The sequence below is a fragment of the Pteropus alecto genome, unplaced genomic scaffold, assembly GCF_000325575.1.
Source record: "Pteropus alecto unplaced genomic scaffold, ASM32557v1 scaffold139, whole genome shotgun sequence".
Classification (NCBI taxonomy): domain Eukaryota; kingdom Metazoa; phylum Chordata; class Mammalia; order Chiroptera; family Pteropodidae; genus Pteropus; species Pteropus alecto.
In genome coordinates, this window is record NW_006443567.1 from 5,316,172 (window position 1) to 5,322,944 (window position 6,773).

Consider the following 6,773-nt stretch of genomic DNA (forward strand, 5'->3'; position numbering starts at 1 on the left):
ATGAAAACATTTTTCTAGATTTTCTTCTTTAAATATATATCTATAGAGATGTACACAGACTGTAGTTGTGAACTTATTAAGGCTTCAAAACAACTCCAAACTCCTCAGCTAATACCTGGAAAATTCTTAGTAAACTGAAGCAGAGGTAATTCCACAACCTACTGACATTGGTAAGTTTGAATGCTTAGTTTATTGTCCCGAAGTTAGCTGAAGACATTTCTTTGTGGCTCTCATGGGCTGGGCAATGCAGTAGAAAGGCCTTCTAAAATCTGGGTCTGGAGCAGTATCCTTCCTGGGAAGGCAGGACTTCACACCTTTAAAAATGTTTCTTTTGAAAGATGAAATGCTTTTCTTTTCCCTACTCTACAAGTACTATATGTTCATCATGGAAAAAATAAAAATTACACAAAAGCACAAAAAAATTAAAAAAAAAAAATCTGTGGTAACCCCATGCCTAGATATAGCCACTGGTCACATCATGCTGTATGTTAATTGCAGCCTTTCTTTTTCTATATTCATCACTCCTCCTGGCATTCTGCCAGTGTGAGGCCAGCTTGCCTGTGGGCTCTAGTGCATACCAGCCTGGCAGAGAGAAGCAGAAGTTGAAACAACTATGCCACCTACTGCCCAACCCACTCTCCTAAGCAGCTTTTTGTGTCTTTAAAGCTCTTTTTCTATTTAAAATCCCTATTTATATTTTTTGCTAATTACAAAGGTAATGTGTGCTTTCTATAAAATGTCAAACAATAGACATTTAACAATACCTCCAAGCATTCATTCTCCATTGAGGAGCGTCCCATTTAGGCAACTTTATTTTGGAATTTCTATTGATCTTAGAATTGTTTAGGGTTCCATGGGAGTTCTGCTCTCAAGGATTCCAAATGGAGAGCCACACTCCCTGATGGCTTCATCATCACATGTACACAGGACAAAGAAGTAGAACAACATTGAGAAACCTCGCAAAGACATCAGTGCAACTGGATCTTCAGTGTCCTCTTCTGCTCTTGTATTCATACTGCTGGAATTGGAGTCACTCTCACATAATTTTCAATGTGTTTTCTCCAAAAATGAAGCAAAACTACAGGCTTTCTGAAGAACGTGGGAGGTGGCTCTTCAATTGCTGTTGTGTTTTTCTTCTACTTTATTACATTTTGAAAAAGATATCAGGAAAACTTACACCCAAGCTAAAATACGATGAGGACTGAACTTAAAAAGAAGCAACGAGGGATGTGATGTTGAATTTAAGAGATGAACTTGAGGGTAGCATGTTCAGGCTTTGTTGATTAATTGGTTAGTGGATATTGTCAAAAGACAAAGAGGGAAGAGTTAAAAAAAAAAAAAGACTTTTGAAGTTCCTTAGCCAGGTTGCCTGAGAATATAGTGATAATATCATCAGACATAAGCTCTACATGAGTGAAATCAAGTTGTTAGGAAGGAATATGCATGTGATTAGATATCCTGCTTTCAGATTAAACATATATTTTAAAACAGTTTTGATTGCTCCCATCATTTTATTTTAAACATAAAATGACACTATTTTCAAAATAACTTTTTAAATCTATAAGAAATTTCGCCAAAATCATTTTGACACTTTAGATCCAGGTTACATAATGAGTATCTATATAATCGATTTCATTAGAATTGCTGAATTTGCTAAGCCCAGATTTCTGCTTTTAAATGAATGTATCAATTGACTACATGATCCCTGGGGTGAGAAACAGTACAGTGGAAAGTAACAGCCACTATCTCAGGAGACAGTATAGTATAGAGACTAAAAGCTCTGGCTTTTATATCAAACAGATCCAAGTTCAAGGCCCAACTGTGCCAAGTGGGTACATTACTTAACTTCTCTCAGCTTCGTTTCCCCATATGTAAATTGCTGATGATGTATTGCTGATCTTATAGAACTATTGTGAGAACTGAATGTGATAATAATAGATTGAGTCTTCTAAAATTCTCATTTATTTAGGCAAAAATCAAATATCAGCATTTGTATGGTTCAACCTATACATGTGCACTGTGTACTTAATAAACATTAACAATGATTATTCAAGAAATATGGGTTCCAATTCCACAATGGACCAGTTCTGTGACTTTAGATAAAAGATATCCCTCCTCTGGGTCCAAGATTTCATCAATCCACTGAGGAGGTTGAACCACTCTAGAGGCTCTTTAAAATTCATTCATGCTTTCACCTCCTGTGTTTTCACTGGAGGCTGATAATTTCCCCCAACACAGGGTGTGTATAAACTTCTGGAGGGCAAAGATTTTTGTTTGTCTTGTTCATTGCTGTTTCCTCAGTGCCTAGAACAGTCAAGTCCTGGCTCTTAGAAGGAGAACAATTAGTCATCATAAATAAATGAATAAATGAAGGCACAGTCAAGGGCAGATAGTAAGTAACCAGTCCTGATAATCTGGAAAACCTTTTTGCCTTTCCTTTTCTGAAGGCTGTCGAGAACAAGGTGAGGTGAAGTGTTCTAGATTGACTATCAACATGAACATTGGTTGGATTCACATAATTACTCCCCCTCCACTTCATTTTGTTTGAGGACATAGCTGGAGTTGTTAGTTGCCTAGAAGAGTGAAGTACTCAATTTTTTTCCCAGCTCAGTAAATATTTAAAAGGAAAAAAGGAAAAAGTTGAAATGGTAATTGAATCACTGTGTTGGAGAGGTGAAGATGGTCTGCCATAAGTCCTTTGGAAAAATCTCTAGAAAAAAGAACATTTCTTATAAAGATAGGAAAATAAATCTTCTACATATGAGGGAAAATGATAGTGTTATCAAGAATTAAATTACAGTTTAAATACAGTTTTTATAGTACTGTAATTTTAGAAAGGTTATGAAATGTTTTGACAGGCATTAAGTTTCTCCATGTTCCCAGGGTAAGAGGTTGATGGTAAAATATTGAATGCAAAATAATAAATGAGAATTCTTGCCATAGCACAGACTCTTAAACCATTTTAAGGGGGGTTTTAAAGTCACTAAACTGTTATAAGCTTTTAAAGAAATTATGACAACTGTTTCAGGTTTTTTTTAGAACAATACAAAATGTGGTAGAAAATGTTCCAATTGGGAGGGACTTGAGATCAAATATAATTCACTTAGAAATCTAACAGAAAACAAATTTGTTCTAGATCTATAACACTACTGCCGTGGACTATTTCCACTGTATCTTATTTCTTTCTATGAGCAGCATGAGACAGGACAACTTTCTAAACCCAGATTGATTGAGATCAGATGTTAGAATGGTGAGGTGAAGGGAGAAGGGAGACTGGAGAAGAACAAGGCCCTATCTATCCCATCCTACCTCTAGTACCCATCATCTATAAAATTATATTAAAAAGAATGTCAAGGTCAGCTTTAATGGAGGAGAGAATTTACAAAAGACCAGTGTAGTTTGAGGGATAGGGAAGGAGCCATGCTCAGGAGCTTGAGTCGACTGCATATGTTGACAGATGTATTTATATGTCTCAGGTTTTTGTTTTGTCTTTTAACTGCAGCTAGAACCTTCTCTTCCATCTCACTGATCAATGGCTCAAAGCAACTTGCTCATTTGTTGATAAGGAAATGGAGGCCCAAGTCAGATAATGTTGAGTGCCTTCTCATTGGCTTCCCCACTCCATGTCATTCTTGATAGATGAATGCTGATTGTGCTAGGCTTTCAAGCCAAGAGCCCTTGATATCAGAGAAGGTGTCCCCAGCTACTGTCATTACTAGTCCAAAGCAAGCATGGTAATCCCATTTCTCTTGTCACATTTACAGTGGTCATGTGGTTTAGTTTGGGTCAATGAGACAAAGGGGAAATCCACTGGAGTCTTCTGGGAAAGATTTTTCTCTCTGATCAAAGGAAAGGCATAGAGAGAGAAAGTCGCTTTGTTTTACTCGCTTCCTGCTTTTGGAAGGGGTCAGGCAATTGTGTGATGCTTGGAGCTGCTGAGTACACTGCTGAACAGGAGTTGTTGCTTACTCACTGAACAAGGGAGAGTAGAAAGATAGAGAACTGGGAGCTTGAGCTGTGGTTCCTTCTTTGGAACTCCCTATTTTCAAACTTCTTTTTAATGTGAGAAAATCAAATGTATTTGTTATTTAAACTGGTGTTAGTTACTCTGCTACTTGAAGCCGAAAGCAACCTAACTGATACAAGACACAAACTAAATGACATGTCCAAGAGCACTTAGTTTATTGGAGTCGGTGCAAGGGCTAGCTCTGGAATAAATAAAAAGTTTGGAATTAAATAGATTCATGCTTGAATCACTGATTCACTGTGTGTTCTTGAACAAGTTAATTTATCTATCTGGGCCTGTTTCCTTCCCTGTAAAATGAGGATAACACAAACATCTACCTCATGGGGTTATTATGAGGATTAAATGAGATCATGTAATGTGACTGATAATAAATGTTAGCTCTCTTTTGCTTCCTCCTTGACATTGCGTCTAGTGCAATATATATATATTTTTTTTAATTCAAAATACATTTTAAGGAATTTAACTTTAAAAATTTTAATGCAGTAAAATTTTTTAAATTAATCTTATATTTACAAAATGCATGTGAAACAGTGCAATCTTTTGACTTTGTCTTTTCTTACCTTTAGAACTATATCAGCAGTTGGATTTTCATGATAAGATATTAGTTGTACACAATCTCAGAGTGCTTAGAAGATTAATTTTATTTCATTGTAAACATTTTTTTTTTAACGCCTACAACACCTGGTATTCCTAGGTAGTCTCCCATTCAAATACTAACCAGGCCTGACCCTACTTAGCTTCCAAGATCAGACGAGATCGGGTACGTTCAGGGTGTCATGGCCGTAGACTAATTGTAAACATTTTTATATATTTACAACATGCCCCTTCTTTCAAAGTCCCCCAAATCATAGATTACTTAGTACATTATTATCAACAAAAGTTACTGCCGAAGATCTATACCTCTTACTCTGAAAATAATAAAGACTTCTTGAAATCTGATGGATCATCTTGAAAAATCTTTAAGTGTTTCTAAAAAGTAACCCTTAAATCTCTGTTTTATTAATGCTATTTTTAGACATCTATGACATAAGCAGATGAAAATAAAGAGTGGCTCAGTTGTTCTTACCTATGAATATTGGAAAGAAAATGATGTCTAAATAACAGTAATTTATAAAGTGGTCATAGTGTTTCTACAGCACAGATACTAACATCCTCAAACATGAGCAAATGCACTATGCTAAATTCTTTCCAGTTATTATCTCATTAAATTGTGGCAATAACCCTATGTGGTTGATTCTGTTACTCCATTTGAGAGATGAGAAGACTGAGACTTCAGAAGTTCAATAATCTGTTTAAGGTCACATAGCTAGTTAAAGTGGTACAGCTGAGATTGAACCTATGTCCTATCATACTCGGGAACCCATGCTCTTAATTCCTACACTGTGTTGCTATCTAAAATGTCTGCTAAACTTTCTTGAGTTACCATACTTTCTTAAACAACTGAACATGAACTTATGTCAGTCATTCATCAGAATACTCGTTAGCATTTATTGAGCACCTACTGTATGCCAGGTAAATGATATTTCATTATGAGCACAACCCTGAAAAGTAGGTATTTTGCTATTATTTTAAGAATTTTATTTATTATAATAAATATTAATATCAATGATAATAACATTAACATCAATATTAGTATCAATGGTAATATCAACTATTAATAATTAATAGTTAATATTAATTATTAACAATATTGATTAATTATCGTAACATTTAATAATATTAACATCAATTTCTAAATGATCATGTGAATTATTAATAATACTGATATTATTTATTAATCATGTTATTAATAAATATATTGTTTATTATAAAAACTTTACAGATGAAGAGAGTGAGGAGCAGTGGTAACCTATAACTTCTCCAGTAATGGTCATTCAATTCTACCACAGCCTGATTCCAAAGCCTGTGCTCCTGCTGTTCTATCATGTAGCTTCCTATTATAACAAGAGTAAAATGTCATGGGGAAGCTGCTACAGGTTTAAAATGGAAAATATGTCTATAGTAATATATTTTAAGTGTGTCAGGGGCCTTACATTCTTTTGTTCCCCCAAAAACTAGGAAAATGCTAGGTACCTGTGAGGTACTCAATAATTGATTGACTGATCAATGGACTGATTGGTAACAAACAATAGTATCTTACTTGCACATTTTCTTTTGAAGAAATATCTACAGGCCTGATAATGATGTGAATCTCATCATGATTTCCAAAATACGTGTTATATTTTCACAAAGGCTGTAGGATAATTTTACAGCAATAGCAATTTCATCAGTTTGTGAAAGTCTTGAATTGTCAAAATGAAAACTGGTCACATCACTTTTCAAAGGCCAAATCTAGCAGTAGTTTTGCAAGAGGAAAACCAAAAAGACTAGAAACCTGATTCTTCGTTAAACCCTCATGTCAAAGTTGAGAATTGGATATGAACCAAAATAGTTTGGAGAACTAAAAATTTAAGTGTCATAGCCATAACACTCTAGTAGCTGTATAATTTGAAAATTTTGATGTTTTACATATTCATGAACTTGAAGAGATAGAATGAATGCGGGTAGAGGTTCTAGTGTATTTCATGAAGAAAATAAAATTTGTTGTTTTTAAAAAATGCATTACAATTTTATTCAAATAATTTCAGATTAGAGGGAGGTCTGTGGAAAACTAGTTAGTTGGAAGAAATCAGGAAAACCAAAATCTTCTTCTGGCAGTGTTGCTTACTGTGTAATGTTAGAGGCCTTGTCCCTTCCCCTCTCTGTA

The 6,773-nt window shown here is 34.9% G+C and overlaps 1 pseudogene; it reads right to left on the minus strand.

Moving 5' to 3' along the window:
- Positions 1 to 4,696: 4,696 nt before the first annotated feature.
- Positions 4,697 to 4,815, minus strand: LOC112472904 (annotated as a pseudogene).
- Between the last annotated feature and the right edge of the window lie 1,958 nt (positions 4,816 to 6,773).